The following is a 17,688-nucleotide window of genomic DNA, read 5'->3' on the forward strand; positions in this document are numbered from 1 at the left end:
CGCAATTCCCGCGACTGCTACTTTCGAACTAAAAGGCCATATTCTCGCCCAACTCAAGGAGATTCCTTTTTACGGGAAGGATCATGAAGACGCTTACAAGCACTTGGATGAAGTGAATGATGTGGCCGATTACTTCAACGTACCGAATGTTCCACGGGAGACTCAGCTTCTTCGCATGCTTCCCGTCACATTTAAAGGAGCTGCAAAAGATTGATTAAAGTCACTTCCTCCCCGACCGGTCACCACATGGGCCAAGATGAAAGAAGAGTTCATAGACCATTTCTGTCCGCCCTCCAAGATAGCCAAGCTTAAGAAAGCCATTGCCAACTTCGAGCAACAACCCGGAGAATGTCTTTATGAAGCTTGGGAAAGGTACAAGAGCCTACTTAGAAATCGCCCACACCATGACCTTAATAGCCAACAAGAGGTCTCCATTTTCTATGATGGAGTCAATGTCACCACAAGGCAATTGCTAGATTCTCAAGGTCTGCTCACGAAGAAGGCACCCCCAGTAATAAAGGAGCTAATTGAAGAATTCTCTAAGCACTCTAGAGAATACCACAATCCAAGAAACGAAGTAAGTCGGGGAGTAGTGAATGCGGAAAATGATAGCATGGCGGCGGTGATAGCTAAGCTTGATGGTCTAGATCGAAGAATGACAAAAATGGATCAAACAATCCATGCTATTAGGGTAGGATGCGAAAATTGTAGAGGGCCCCATCTCACAAAGGATTGTGATTTGGATGAGAATGGAAATAAGAAAGCTCAAGTCTTCTATTCAAGTGGCGATCGATATGATGAAAATTGGGGGAAACCTAAGAAGGAATGGCTACCATACGAAGAGTATAAGAAGGCAAAGGAGGAGAAATACAAGCAGAAAGAGAGGGGACTATATGAAAAGGAAGAACCGGTAGAAAAGAAAGCCGATTTAGAAGAGTTATTCACTAGATTCATAGCCGCGTCCGAAAAAAGACACAATGATCACGATGCTGCCATACACGAGACCAGAAACATGCTAAGGAATCAGCAAGCATCAATTCTCAACATTGAGAAACAACTGGGGCAGCTTGCACATCAAATGAATGATAGAAGACCGGGTCAACTTCCAAGTAACACCGAACCCAATCCAAGAATGGAGAATGTAAGCGTAATAACCTCCAGCAGTGATGAAACATTTACAGAAGCATTGAGAATCTCCAAGAAGAAGGCATAAAAGGTAGAAGAATCGGACCCAGCAAAACCCGATCCGACTCGCCGAGTCACTCCATTGGACTCGACGAGTCCATGCGTAAATGATAAAACTATCAGTTCTTTGAAGCCTTATAATCCTCCTCTGCCATACCCAATCAAAGCCATGCCTACAGAAAAAGTATAAGCATACAAAACCTTCATGAAGCATGTTAATGCTTTACAAGTTAATGTGCCATTTGTGAAAACAATGCTCCAAACACCTAAGTACTTCAACTTGCTTAAGGGCCTTTTTGCTGCTAGGAAGGATTTGGGTGAAGTCGCGGAAATATTGATGAGTGAGCTACCTGAAAAGAAGGGTGTTCCAGGAAATATTGTGATTCCGTGCCAATTTGGTAATGAAGTTTTCACCCGAGCATTAGCTGACTCGGGGGCAAGGATCAATCTGATGCCTTTTTCATTCTTTAAGAAGTTGAATTTACCAGAACCAAGGCCGGTGAATATGAAGATCCATTTGGCGGACAAGACGATAATTCATCCACAAGGCGTTTGTGAGGATCTCTTTATAAAAGTTGACAAGTTTATTTTTCCAGTAGACTTCGTGGTAGTTGATATGGAAGAAGACCCCGAAATTCCAATTATTTTGGGGAGATCATTCTTGAACACCGCGTGTGCTTTAATTGATATATGTGAGTCTACATTGACATTAAGGGTGGGTGATGAGTCTGTAATGTTTAAAGCTATTCCAGAAGACAAGCAAGAAGAAGAAAAGAATGAAGAAATCTCATTTATCCAATTGGATGATGAGATATTACAAAAAGAGCTTGCACTTTTGCTAAAAGAAGATCCAAGCAAGTTTTTGATATACTCTGAAGAAGATGGAGATGTTAACAAGGACTTGGAGGAGTTGGAAAAGCTACTGGAAGGAGCTAACTCAGAAAACACCCAAGAATTGATGGAACCCGATCAGACTCGCCGAGTCACTTTAATGGACTCGACGAGTCCAGTCGAATTTGACAAAGACTTGGCCAACTTAGATCTGTTTGTTACTAGTTCTTCACATACCTTGGATTTAGATATTATTCATGATTCTTTAGAAGAACAAACAGCAGAAGGAGGAATGGGAATGAAAGTTCAATACGCCGATGTAGCATGTCTTGATACGATTCCATTTGAAGATGGGTTGAGCACAAGAAAGGATGAAGAGACAAAGGAAAGGAGGGTGGAAGCTGATCAACCATTCACTACTAAACCTAAAGCACGAACCATCATGAAATATGAAGTAATTAAATTTAAAGAGAAGGAAGCTGAGGATGATGCTGTGAAAAAGAAAAGAGATGCATTGAAAAGGGCTTACAAGAAAAAGATTCACGCTTACAAGACCAAGTACAAACCACAAAAATTTATGCGTGCGTTCTCGATGCTCGAAGATGACGAAACGTAGATGGGAAGGAGTCTAGCTAATGACTCCTTAAAAAGAAGCGCTTGACGGGAGGCAACCCGTTGTTTAGAGTTTGCTTTCTTTTACTTCTTTTTAGATTTTTGGTTTTGTTTGATTATTTTTTTCCGAATCATCGAACATGTCTGCTTGAGAATATGCATGGACTAAGTGTGTGGTGAAATGAAGATTCTTTTCTAAACAAATGATAAAATTTTTAAAAATTTTTAATGGTTTGCAAGACACTCGCCGACTTTGACCATGAATCGACGAGTCCATTTAGAATTCAGAAGGAAGTATCATCGCGACCAGACTCGCCGAGTCTGAACCTGACTCGACGAGTCGGTCTTATTCACAGAAAAAAATATATTAACTTTTACAATTGGTAATTAGGGTTTTCACCCTAAAGTTTTCAGTTTTCTTTCACACACACTCTTCGTGCCTCCTTTTCTCTCCAATTTCTCAAGCATTCATCTTTTTCCTTCAATTATTCATCGAATCTTTCAAGTACCATCTCAAAAGAAATCATGTTCAGAAGGGGGCAAAGTTCCAGTGGTCACCAAGGGGACTTTCCTTGGTTGAATTTCCCACAAATCGAGTCCGCTTCAACATTGCGAAAGTGGAAGAAGAAGTTGGCTAACATAAAGAAGAAAGAGATCTACGTGCCCAACCGGATAGATTTGGATTGGTTGCAAAGTGTACGCTATGAGGAGGAGTTAGCTCCTTATCTTTTAAAGGAGTTTCACCATGAAGGCGAAACAATGATTTGCGACGGGTGGAGCCGGGTCTTCCGTATTCAAGAGCCGGTTTATTTGGAGCTGTGTTTGGAGTTCTTCTCCACAGTATCATTCACCGGGGGAGTGGATGTTTATTACCCATCAAGCTTTAGTTTCTGCCTTGGAGGAGAATTTCATCAATGCTCTGTGGTGGATCTTGCCTGTCGATTAGGGGTTTATGATCAGCCCTTGGTCTCAACACCCATCTTTCGGGCCTTTTTGGCACAATCCCATATGGTGTTTCCCGAAGGAGTTACAAGCCTGGGCTGGTGGAATACAATTGGTAACAAGGTCTATATTCCGAAGTCGGCACAAGAAGAGAGCATTCGATCCCCAACACACCGCCTCATTCATCGTCTCATTTCATCCACCATCAACCAAAGGAAGGATGATGACAAGGTTTCTAACCTTGATGTCTTCTATTTACGGAGCATTATCACACCCGACGTTTTTCGCAATATTCCTTGGTGTCTAGCTTCATATCTCTCGGAGGGTGCGGTCAAGGATCGCAAAAATTCTCGAATCAATGGTGGGATGTTTGTCACCCGGTTAGCCAACTCATTCGGGTTGATGAACCGCGGTGCATGGAACTTCATGACAATGATTCCTACGCCTCCATTCAATCCAATTCTTTTCCGGCGAGCGAGGATTATTGAAGACTATGGTGGTGGCCATTATGCCATTCCGAATGATGATCCGGTGGTTGGTTCCGAAGCACCGGGAAGAAGGGTTAGATCGAGGAGAGAGCGGGATGTTGAGGAAGAGCCGCCGGTGATTCTGGTTGATAACGACGAAGTACCAATGGATTGGTACAATGTGGAGATGAGGCGGCTACAAGATCAAATGGCGCAGAGCTTGAATTTTAGTAACCAATCACATATCCGACTTTTCGACCACTTTAACATACCGCACATCGATGGTGGTAACTTTCCATATATTCCATCATGGGAAGAGGTGATAAGTGCAAGAAGAAGTGGTGCGGGAGGAAGTGGAGCAGGGCTAGATGATCATGATGATGATGAGGATTAGTTTCATTGCGTTTTTTTTTAAACAATCTTTTTTTTTTTGTGTTTGTTTTTATTTGGTTTGTTTAATGTTTTTAAAACTTGCTTTTTACTGTTTTATTTGATGTTTGATGCTTTGACAATTTTTCAGAATTGAATTAGGAGTGCTAGCTTCAAAAGGGTTTAGAATCATAGAATCAAAGTGAGAAAGAGAGTCAAGAAAGAGGAGCATTAGAGTTAAAGTATTGAGTCCGGTCCTTAGAGATGTCGGCAAGGGAGTCTAGAAGTGAATAGATAGTATAGAGAGTTTATTGGAAGCTGGATCAGATGCAGAATGCTATTATTTTCATTCAGTGACCAACTCGTCGAGTGCATTAAACTGACTCGACGAGTCGCCCTTAATTCTCAAAAATCCGAAGATTTCCCGAAGTAACTCGACGAGTCTGGTATATACTCGACGAGTCATTTGGTTTCATCTCGAAGGGGCTGCTAATTTGATGCTGATTAGAGTACCACTTGACTATCTAGTCTTTCCATATTAATTCCTGAAGATCTTACACTGGTTTTCCGCGTATTTGGAGCTACCCACACGAGAATTGACACCCAAGGCATGGATGAGTTGTTCCCATGTCTAAGGTCAATTGAATTGGACCTGAAAAGGAAGTGATCAATCTATCGACCGCTATCCCAGGGGAGTTTGTTCCAATTCCCTTTTTATTTTCTTTTTATGTTTTTATCATGCATAATATGCAATGAGGGCATTGCATAAAATAAGTGTGGGGTAGGGGGTTGGTTACATCTGAGTAAAATATCCTAATCTAGGCTAATTTTTTGGAAATTTTTGCATACCAAAAGTATTACTTAGGATTTAATTTAGAAAATTTTGGTAAAAGCAAATTAGGATTCCATGTTAGAATTGTGTTGATGATTGCATGAAAACTCAAATGTTTAGTTGAGCCTATACACGTTCTAGTGCATTTGTGGCTTCCTTATTCCAGTGAAATCATGGGACAAAAACACGACCCCGCTCAGCCCGAGGGATGCAATATGTTTAGCAGCCTATACCTGAAATGTATCCAGGAAGATTGTTATCGTTAGCCAATAAAGGTTGAGATTGAGCGTCCCTGCTTAAGCATGTAGGTTTATTGAGTGAAAAAAGTGAGGTACATGTAAAAAAAAAAATAGAGAGAGAGAGAGAGAGAGAGAGAGAATTACAAGAGAAGTTGTAAGAATTTTTGGAGCATCAAAGATAAGAATGAAATTAGAAGATCAAAATTCCGAAGATTCAAAAAGTTGAAGATACCAAAAATCAAACAATAAAGGTGGTGAATTCAAAGAGCTCAAAGATCAAATTATTAAAGGAAGTGAAGAATTCCAAAAGAGCTCCATGGTGGTATCGAAAAGTGTAATTCTAGATTATGTATGCTTGGGTTGCTCAATTAAAAACACCTTGAGGGTAAGAGGTTTTCTGAGGATGGATTCGGAGGGTTGCATAAAATGAGCATAGTTCGGGATGAGTGGGCAAGTGTTTATGAGGATTGTGAGTATTTGGAGTATGGGAGGTCTTTAGGAAAAAATTTAGACACAAATGCATGTGTTTCGGTCTTGGCATAACGGCTTGGTTCGATTGGAGTTGTCATATGTGATTCTAATATGTTTAAAATTTAGTTTTGCTTGGGGGCAAGCAAAAGACAAGTGTGGGGTATTTTGATATGTGCATAATTGGTTCATATTAAGTATACATTATTATTCATTTATTAGCCAAATTATTGCATATTATGGACAAAAGGTACCTAAAAGTGTTTAAATTATGTTTTTCAGTCCAAAGATGAAGCTCGGAAGCGAAAGGAAGCGGGAGAAATAGTTAGAAGATCGAGGATGAAATAAAGAAGAAAAACACTAAAAATGGCACTGACTCGGCAAGTCCAATCGAAGAATCGAGAAGATAATGACTTGGGATCCCAGAGAGTTATCACAATACGGGGAATGTGAGAGGGACTCGACGAGTCACCACCTGACTCGACGAGTCGATTCGTATATATAAAGATAATTCCACAGATCGATAAAAAAGAGTTCTGGAAGGAGTCAGGAGAGTTTAGCTGGGATTGAGAAGGCAGAAAAACCCTAGAAGACGACAGAAGAAGCTAGAATTCAATTTCGGAGAGTAATTGAGGCAAAATTTCATCATTCCACTTATTCTTTTGTTTTATCATTATGGTTAAGCAATTTGACTTTGTTTGTTTGCTATTATTTACTTAAATTATGAGCTAAAACCTTTAGACTTCTGTTTGGGGATACAAAGTTGACAATATGGTTTGATTGATTGGTAGGATTAATTCTAAGTTGGTGATTTTTTGTTATTTTAGCTTGCTAAAGAACCTTGTATGTGAATAATAATTAATTTTATGTTAATAGGAAGATAATTGATTAGCATGAACATCTATTGATTATTAACCTCATATGCTATGTGATCACTATGCCATATGTCTAGGATTAATGAATATGAAACTAGAATTAATAAGAAAATTGAGTAAATCCATGTGCAAGCTTGTAAGATGACCATCAAACAAGAAGTTAATTAAAAGAATAAATTAGTTAACTTTTGCAAGTCTAACTTAACCCGAATAATTAATCTAGTGAATTTAATTAAATTAGACAATTGGCCACTGTTTAAGTTAGTTTATTTGCTAAGGATTAGGGTAGTGAATACGAATCTAATCATTTGAATCGGTAACCAACGAAAGAATTAATCCATTGCACTATTACCTTGAAATCAACCATAGAACCAACCATGTTGAACTAAATAGAAGTTCCTTTCCAATTATTGAATCTAGTTAAGTCTTTATTTTCTAGTTCTTAAATTAGTAATAGTTAGTAAGTTTCTAGTCTTGTCAAACTAGAGAAAACCCCTACTTATTAATTAACTTAAATAAAATTAGTTTTTAATTTTAATTGTCGTTCCCTGTGATCGATACCCTGCTTATTTAGCTATACCACAATTGATAGGTTCACTGCCTTTTATGTGTTATTTGATAATTAAAAGTAGGTTTAAAACGAAGTGAGTTTGCACACATCAAACTCCCATTCGCAATCTAGGGGGAACCCCAACCTCCGCCAATTCCTCAAGAAAATTCTGCTACAATAGATCAAGATGTTTCAGCACGATGCTCTCAAATCCAGGGGGAACTACCATCTCCAACCGCAGATTGATCTGACATCCAAGATGTTCCTTCTACCGCAGCTGCTGATCATCTAATGCCACGTCTTCATGTATGGACAAGAGACCATCCACCAGGTCAAATTATTGGCAATCCATCCGCAGGTATCCAGACTCGGTCTTCCTAGGATTTAGCTGACCACTACCATTATGCAGAATTTATGTCTTCGGTTGAACCTAGAACGATCAAAGAAACTTTGCTTGAACCAGACTGGGTAGCTGCAATGCAAGAAGAATTAGCAGAATTTGAAAGAAATAAAGTATGGCAACGTGTTCCTCTTCCACAAGGTCATACTATTGTTGGTACAAGATGGGTTTTCAAGAACAAGCTAGACGAATCTGGCTCAGTTATCCGAAACAAGGCAAGACTTGTTGCCAAGGGCTACAGTCAACTAGAAGGCATTGACTACGATGAAACGTATGCTCCTGTAGCACGAATGGAAGCAATCCGGATCTTTCTAGCATACGCAGCCCACAAAAATGTCAAGGTACACCAAATGGACATTAAGAGTGCTTTTCTCAATGGTGAACTAAAAGAAGAAGTTTATCTTCAGCAACCTCCAGGATTTAAAAATGATGAATTTCCAGACCACTGCTATAAGCTCGAAAAAGCAGTATATGGCCTGAAACAAGCTCCAAGGCAGTGGTATGAGACACTCTCTGATTTTCTTGTCTCATCCGGGTACAAAAGAGGGATGATTGGTCCCACATTATTCAGAAAAGCAAATGGTGACCACCTTATGATGGTACAAATATATGTGGATGATATCATTTTTGGGTCTACTGATTAAGATATGGTAGATGAATTTGCAAAGCTCATGACCAACAAATTCAAAATAAGCATGAATAGAGAGATCAAATTCTTTCTAGGTCTTCAAGTCAAACGAATTCAGCAAGGAATTTTCATTCATCAAGAAAAATACACCACAAAACTTCTGAAGAAATACTCAATAGATAACTGCTCTTCTCCTAAAGTCCCTATGGCCTTCGGATATAAGATCTTAGCTGATCCCTCTGGTGAATCTGTGGATCACAAGACTTATAAAGGCATCATTGGTTCGCTAATGTACCTCACCGCAAGCAGACCAGACATTGTCTTTGCAACTGGTGTATGTGCAAGATACCAGGCTGATCCAAAAGTGTCTCACATGACCGCAGCCAAACAAATTCTTTGGTATCTTAAAGGAAGCAAATCTATGGGTTTATGGTATCCTGCAGGAAACGGCTTCAGTCTTCAAGCCTTCACCGATGCGGATCATGCAAGTTGTAAGCTCGATAGAAAAAAGTACCTCAGGAGGATGTCAGTTTCTAGGAGGAAGACTTGTAAGCTGGTATTCAAGAAAACAAACGTGTGTATCTCTATCTACCGCAAAAGCAGAATATGTGGCCACATCCAGCTACTGTTCCCAAGTTCTTTGGATGAAGACACAATTACTAGACTACGAGTACAGAATGCTGCGGATACCAATTTACTGTGACTCTGAAAGTGCTATAGCTATCTCTCATAATCCAATTCAGCACTGCAAGACGAAACACATTGAGTTACGGTACCATTTCATCAAAGATCATATTCTGAAAGGTAATATTGAACTCATCTTTGTTCCTACTTATGAAGAGATTGTTGATGTTTTTACAAAAGCTCTTGACTCTACAAAATTCAATGCATTCTTACAAATGTTGGGAATGATGAATCCGGACCCGCAGTTCTTTTTGAAGTGTTAGCTACTGCAGACTATCATTGGTCTCCATTACGGTTCTAACTGAGAATTACATATGATAGATGGTTTTGATACCGCAATCTAGGTATCGAAACCATATGTCATACGTATTTCTCATGGGTCTTAATGTTCCTTTGTTTCTAATTTTTGTACAAGTGTTTGTCTCACAGATTCTCTGAAGTCTTTCTTTGCTCATCCGCGATGGAGTTTCTCAACCGCATTAATGAACTCGTCCACAATCATCTTAAATAAATTCCAACAGATTCATTAACTCTTGAAGCTTTGTGTGCTATTTAATGACCCTTCATTAAATAAAATACAGACATTCCCTTTAGAAACTATCACTTTACCTTTTCTTAATAAACCCCGTATCAGACCTATTTTAGGAATGATGACAAAAAGAACGATTCCCAAATCAATCCTTTCTCAACTTGTCTTTTCCTCTCCCAAACACGTCCAATCAGTTACAACATTATCTCTCATCAACCCATGATTACCTGACGTATTACCATGCGTCCACTACACCATTAAATGCAAAACCCCTTTTAAGATTTCACAAATCTCTTCAAAACCCGTTTCATATTCGTGTGGTTGAGATTCAATCCTAGAATTATTGATTCCCCCCAAAAACCCCATTCAACTTCTTACCTCCTTTATCTTTTACCTAGGGTTAAAATCCTTTTACCCCCTTTATAAACCCTTCTTCTTCTTTATAATCGTTTACGCTCTCTGTTAATCGATTACTCTATCAACTCTCCCACAACTCACAAAAGCTCTCAAGAACTTCAATCTCACAAAAGCTCTCACAACTCTCAATGGAAAAATCTGGTGCGTCCAAGAAGCAATACAAGGCTTCAAGCTCGATGAATCAAACCGGTTCCACATCACCAACAATCGCTTCAAGCAACTTCAGAGCTGTGTTTGACGATCATCCATCTTACAATGCTCCAACAAAGCTGATGATCAAGCATCTCAAGAACCACATCTTATTTGGACCGTTCGACACATTCACTGATGTTGTTCCCGTTTCTACACTCTTTAAGTGTGCTCTGTCTGCATACAAACCACTAGAAAACCCCCAAGAAGTGCATTTGAACCTCATCAACGATTCCCTGGTCATCTTGACCAAAGAAAAATTCTTAACCTCCATTAACCTGTTAATCCATCCCTCCATCAAAATCTTCACTCCATCCTTATCCGATATCACTACCGCACTCTACCAAATGGGTTACCAGAAACCAATCTGAGGGATTGGTGAGTTTAAGAAGAATCATTTGCCTGCGGTTTGGCAGTTTGTATGCCACTTTGTCATCCGCTGTCTGTGTGGCAGAACCGGAGGCATCGACAACATGGGACTCAAGCTTCTTGAACTAGTATGGAGCATCTTCACCAGCCGTGATGTCAACTACGGTCAAATTCTTTGGGATGATTTCCTCCAGTACATTCCTAAAGAACAACCAAAGGAAAACCCAACCGAGCTCACTTTTGCTCGCTTTTGGTCTCTGTGTATTTCTGATCTGCATGCGGATGCTGGTCTTGACATGGGAAGTGACATCAATTTCTTTGTCACTAAGGATCTCAAAAGGTATACTCCTTCCTCTGATTAAACTCTTTTTGGACCTATCCGCAGGCTCCCTACACACATTCTTTCACTGCTTGGTCTTGAGGTTGCTGATGTCTCGGATCATATTGAGGCCACGGAGGGTATTATCCCCTACCCTTCTACCCCACCTCTTCCTTCTTCAACTATTCTTCCTGAGGGTACTGCAGCCCCCTCTGCCACTACACTTTCTAACATTTCTCAACGGAGAAAATTTGTAGCTTCTAAAAAGAAAGCTACAACACCCAAAAAGAAAGCCCCAAAACAAACCACACCCTCCAAGAAACACAAAACCAAAACCACCACTGTATCGAGCAGTGACTCTGATGAAGATAGACTACCCATATCTATCCTTAAGAAAAGAAAAACAACCAAAACCACTAGCCATATGCGTGACCGGACTGATACTGAAGCCTCTCAACAAGCTCCGGTAGTCCTTGGGATGGCCGCACATCCATTCAATTCCACTATCGAATACCACTCAACCTCATCTTGTGAGATTGTTTCATCATCATCTTCTTCTGAACGTGGAGACAGCACCCCAGTTGTATCACAAGTTGATAGAATTGGTAATTGTGGCAACCCGAAAATTTCTCGCGTACACTCTTCAATCCTTTCCAATATTAGACTTATATTACTATATGGTAGTACCCTTTAGAGCCTAATGAAGCATTCTAAATGTGATATAATAAAGGTTGGAGTGTTAAAAAGCATTAACTCGAAGTGTAGGAATCAAAACCGGGCCAAACACTCCAACACATGGAGTGTGCGGCCACACACTTGAGTGTGCGATTACACACTTGTGTTTGCGGCCTCACACTCTTCCCAACCGCACACTCCACCTATATATACCATAGTTAGTCATTTTTGAACACTTCTTTCACTTTTTCAAGCATAGAACTCGAAATCCTCTCAAGTATCATCCATTCTCTTTGAAGATCTTCATAAAAGGTACCAAGAACACCAAGAACACCAAGAACACCATCTGGCAGTACACCTGGCCGCACACATGGCCGCACACATGTACTGGCAGCACACCTGGCCGCACACATATGATGGCAGCACATTAGGCCGCACACCTGGCCGCACACACACATATAGTGTGTATTTTGGCCATCACTTTCTTGTATAGCCTTATAAACCCTCATACAATCATATGTGATTGTAACACTTCATTATAAGTGTTTGCTAGTCCCTAAGGTGGTCCCAATACATTAATTAATCGTTCATAATACTAATTATAATCATATATGTCCAATATATGCTAAATAGGATTCGCGTGTGTACTCAAGTCACCACTTGACACCTAGCATCTAATCCAACATTGTCATCAGAACCACTCACTACAGGTGAGTTCATACCCCTTTAATTAACCTTTGAAATACTTTTAAATGTTTTAAATGCTTTTATGGGGGGGGGGGGGGAATACAAGTTGAATACTTATAGTTATTACATCAATCACATGTGATTAATAACTATAAAACCAATGATTTTATCACTGTCCAAACTGTTTATCAAACTATTTTACTTCAAACTGTTTTACAAACTCTTTTACGTATCAAATACTTCTACTTCAACTTTGTTACACTTATTATAAATTGCATGCCCGTATATGTATAGTTATATAAGTAATGTTTAAAAGACTTAGGAAGGCTATCCATCTTGTTTCCTTTTCCTCGATTTGGATGTGGTCTGATAGGATATCGGGTACTCGTCCGAAGGTCGTTTAAATATTAATTATATATCATGTGTACATATATAGACGTAAAATTGCTTCCATGTTCATGCGTACTAGTTACATCATTAATAGGCTACCATCGGGGTAGCACAAAATCATACTTATACTATTGCTAGATCAATGAGTCAGTTCATTTATGAGTCAATACTTATTACTATGAGAACATATACATTACATTACTATGAGTACATATACAACTATACTAGAAGAAGAACATATACAACTATACTAAAGAAAGAACACATACAACTATACTAGATAGAGAACATATACAACTATACTAGATGGAGAACATATACAACTATACTAAAGAAAGAACACATACAACTATAATAGATAGAGAACATATACAACTATACTAGAAGGAGAACATATACAACTATACTAAAGAAAGAACACATACAACTATACTAGATTGAGAACATATACAACTATACTAGAAGGAGAACACATACAACTATACTAGAGAAAGAACATATACAACTATACTAGAACAGTTCATTACATTACATATACAAGAATACATTAATTATTGTGATATGAATCGGAACATGACTTAAATGTCATGGCCCGAGTTGTAGCCAGAGTCTCTTGAAGGGAGAGCGTGAGTTTGCGTATAGATCTATACTGGATTGACTATCCTGCACCTTGCTGCTAGCTACAGCCGGACCTGCAGGTCTGCGGGTGCCAAACGTCATTTCCTTTTACGACCTACATTTGTCGTTGTCTATCCAGTCGATAGTATGGTACAATAAATCACATGATACCTTAATATAAATCCTGTTTAAGGTACTTAGTATAGCAGTAGTTCCTATAATACAACACTACAATACTACAATAATTTACCCATTATATATATTTAGTGATTATGTCACTTAAACATTAATGTACAAACTATATTTTGTTCATGATAGTTACACTTGGGAGATTTCACACTTTTACAACAAACGAACATACAAAACAGTTAAGCCTTGGTAGAAGGCTACGTTAATAGAAAATATAGGTTTTTCTGAGAGATTCAAACTTTTACAAACACTTACAAACATTTACATACATTTTACAAACTTACACTTAAGACATTGTTCAATCGTTTTGATAACAAACACTGACACTAAAATACTTATGAACTCACCAGCTTAATGCTGATAAACCCTTTCAAAATAACTTGTATTCTCAGGTCATCAGTAGACAGGTACCGAGGCCAGCTTTTGAGAAGATGGAGCAGATCCAAGACTCATCTTATTATTTTGATTTACATTATATTTTTGGTGTCTATAACTGTACAGAACACGCTTGTATTAAAATTTTATATTTAATGCAATGGATGATGTAGTTTGTTTGTTTACTTTTACTGTGTTGTGATACTCTACATGACGTCCTCCGCCCCAGAATGTTTGCGCTGTTCTCGTTTTTGGGGTGTGACAGTAATCGCCCTAAGGTCTCCAGGGCTTCCTGACTGCACAACTTTTCTTCTGAGGAGTTAGACTCCATCCTCTTTCAAGTATCCCAAACACTACAAACACAACTCCATCCGCAGGGCATCTCTTTCGCCCATGCTAGAATTGGGCCAAGGCCAAACTTGACCACGGGTTAAGCAGACTAAGGAAGCCCATTAAATCCTACTCTGCTTACATCTGTATCAGGTGGTTTAGGCACGGTGAGAACTAATGTGCCAGGATCCGTGTATTTTGGCCATCACTTTCTTGTATAGCCTTATAAACCGTCATACAATCATATGTGATTGTAACACTTCATTATAAGTGTTTGCTAGTCCCTAAGGTGGTCCCAATACATTAATTAGTCGTTCAAAATACTAATTATAATCATATATGTCCAATATATGCTAAATACGATTTGCGTGTGTACTCAAGTCACCACTTGACACCTAGCATCTAATTCAACATTGTCATCAGAACCACTCACTACAGGTGAGTTCATACCCCTTTAATTAACCTTTGAAATACTTTTAAATGTTTTAAATGCTTTTATAGGGGGGGAATACAAGTTGAATACTAATAGTTATTACATCAATCACATGTGATTAATAACTATAAAACCAATGATTTTATCACTGTCCAAACTGTTTATCAAACTATTTTACTTCAAACTGTTTTACAAACTCTTTTACGTATAAAATACTTCTACTTCAACTTTATTACACTTATTATAAATTGCATGCCCGTATATGTATAGTTATATAAGTAATGTTTAAAAGACTTAGGAAGGCTATCCATCTTGTTTCCTTTTCCTCGATTTGGATGTGGTCTGATAGGATATCGGGTACTCGTCTGAAGGTCGTTTAAATATTAATTATATATCATGTGTACATATATAGACATAAAACTGCTTCCATATTCATGCGTACTAGTTACATCATTAATAGGCTACCATCGGGGTAGCACAGAATCATACTTATACTGTTGCTAGATCAATGAGTCAGTTCATTTATGAGTCAATACTTATTACTATGAGAACATATACATTACATTACTATGAGTACATATACAACTATACTAGAAGGAGAACATATACAACTATACTAAAGAAAGAACACATACAACTATACTAGATAGAGAACATATACAACTATACTAGAAGGAGAACATATACAACTATACTAAAGAAAGAACACATACAACTATACTAGATAGAGAACATATACAACTATACTAGAAGGAGAACATATACAACTATACTAAAGAAAGAAAACATACAACTATACTAGATAGAGAACATATACAACTATACTAGAAGGAGAACACATACAACTATACTAGAGAAAGAACATATACAACTATACTAGAACAGTTCATTACATTACATATACAAGAATACGTTAGTTATTGTGATATGAATCGGAGCACGACTTAAATGTCATGGCCCGAGTTATAGCCAGAGTCTCTTGAAGGGAGAGCGTGAGTTTGCGTATAGATCTATACTGGATTGACTATCCTACACCTTGCTGCTAGCTACAGCCGGACCTGCAGGTCTGCGGGTGCCAAACGTCATTTCTTTTTACGACCTACATTTGTCATTTTTTATCCAGTCGATAGTATGCTACAATAAATCACATGATACCTTAATATAAATCTATTTTAAGGTAGTTAGTACAGCAGTAGTTCCTATAATACAACACTACAGTACAATAATAATTTTCCCATTACATATATTTAGTGATTATGTCACTTAAACATTAATGTACAAACTATATTTTGTTCATGATAGTTACACTTGGGAAATTTCACACTTTTACAACAAACGAACATACAAAACAGTTAAGCCTTGGTAGAAGGCTAATTTAATAGAAAATATAGGTTTTTCTAAGAGATTCAAACTTTTACAAACACTTACAAACATTTACATACATTTTACAAACTTACACTTAAGACATTGTTCAAACGTTTTGATAACAAACACTGACACTAAAATACTTATGAACTCACCAGCTTAATGCTGATAAACCCTTTCAAAATAACTTGTATTCTCAGGTCCTCAGTAGACAGGTATCGAGGCCAGCTTTTGAGAAGATGGAGCGCATCCAAGACTCATCTTATTATTTTGATTTACATTATATTTTTGGTGTCTATAACTGTACAGAACACGCTTGTATTAAAATTTTATATTTAATGCAATGGATGATGTTTTTTGCTTGTTTACTTTTACTGTTTTTTGATACTCTACATGACGTCCTCCGCCCAGAACGTTTCCGCCGTTCTCGGTTTTGGGGTGTGACAGATTGGTACCAGAGCATTGTTTATAGTGAATCGAGTATATCAACCCATAAAAGATATACTAACTATAAACCCATTGGGATTTAAACACTCTGACCAAGAGTCTAATACTTTTAAATGCTAAAATATTTAATAAAGTATACAAGTCTGCATTCATACTATAATCAGTGTCACAATTACAAGAACAAAAGTATTGTGATTGTTAGATATCACAAGTGAGCTCGGGGATGTATGGTCAATCTTGGGAATGGCATAGCCTGATCAACTATGATGGTTCGATGAGTGATTAACATATGCCCTAGAATGGTTGTGATATAGTAACAAGTCTAAAAACTTACCAACACTACTACAATAGGAACACTAGAACAGAGCATATGTGTAGAATACTATAGGAGTATTGTGTGTTACAAGAATCACTTATCTGAGGATTAAAGATCTTTATTTGTATGTCAATTGTTGCTTAGTGGATACATCACGGGTATATTTGCCTAGGATGTCATAGCCTAAGAATCTATAAATCTTTGCTTTATTTCCTGTTCTTGTTTGATTGTGGGCTTAAAGTTAGGATGTACTTATTCGAAGGGCTATCCTGTCATGAGTATATATAGCTGGTATGCACTAAACAAGTGTTGGTGTACCTGATAAAGATCATCTAATAATTATCGAGTTAGTTTGTCTATTACTTATTTCCTTATCCCTATTCTCGCATAGATTAAATGGTCGGATTCCATATCCCCGGAGACCCGTACTTCCCCAACCACGGCAATGCATGATGGCTGGAAAAGGAACCAGAAGATAATCACTCGATTCCTTTGGATGATCATGAAGCTGAAGGCTTTTCTGATGGATCCGACTCCGAGCCTGAAGTCAACAACCTACCGCTCATAGGTCAAGCCCCAAACAATAATCCCCGACCAGCTTTTCCAGGTCCCACACCCTTGTGGGTAAACAACTTGAATCGCTGGAGCGAGAACAAGGTCAACCCTTACCTTACTTTGGGGACCGAAGCTTTTACAACGTTAGCGAAAGTGGTTCTGTGGATAGAGGTCTGCCCGTCATGGTCCGTAGAATTGCTCGAAAAGTCTAACAAGGTCGAGCAGCCATCGACCGAGTCATGGAAATTGATGCCAACTCAGGCGTTAATACCGTCCGCATTCGACATCTGGAATAAGCACTCGAAGGGACGAGGAGAACCAATGACGCACTGCGACATCAATTGACCACCGAGGTCGCAGAACTTTGAGTTTGCCAAAGAGCTCACGAACGATGCCTTCGAGA

The 17,688-nt window shown here is 38.5% G+C and overlaps 1 non-coding gene across 1 annotated transcript; it reads right to left on the reverse strand.

Moving 5' to 3' along the window:
• Positions 1 to 304: 304 nt before the first annotated feature.
• LOC111899360 (small nucleolar RNA R71) lies at positions 305 to 411 on the reverse strand. The gene has a single exon (XR_002852902.1). It is a non-coding gene; the product is annotated as a small nucleolar RNA R71 (small nucleolar RNA).
• Between the last annotated feature and the right edge of the window lie 17,277 nt (positions 412 to 17,688).

This window comes from Lactuca sativa, chromosome 1, assembly GCF_002870075.4.
Source record: "Lactuca sativa cultivar Salinas chromosome 1, Lsat_Salinas_v11, whole genome shotgun sequence".
In the NCBI taxonomy this organism is placed as follows: domain Eukaryota; kingdom Viridiplantae; phylum Streptophyta; class Magnoliopsida; order Asterales; family Asteraceae; genus Lactuca; species Lactuca sativa.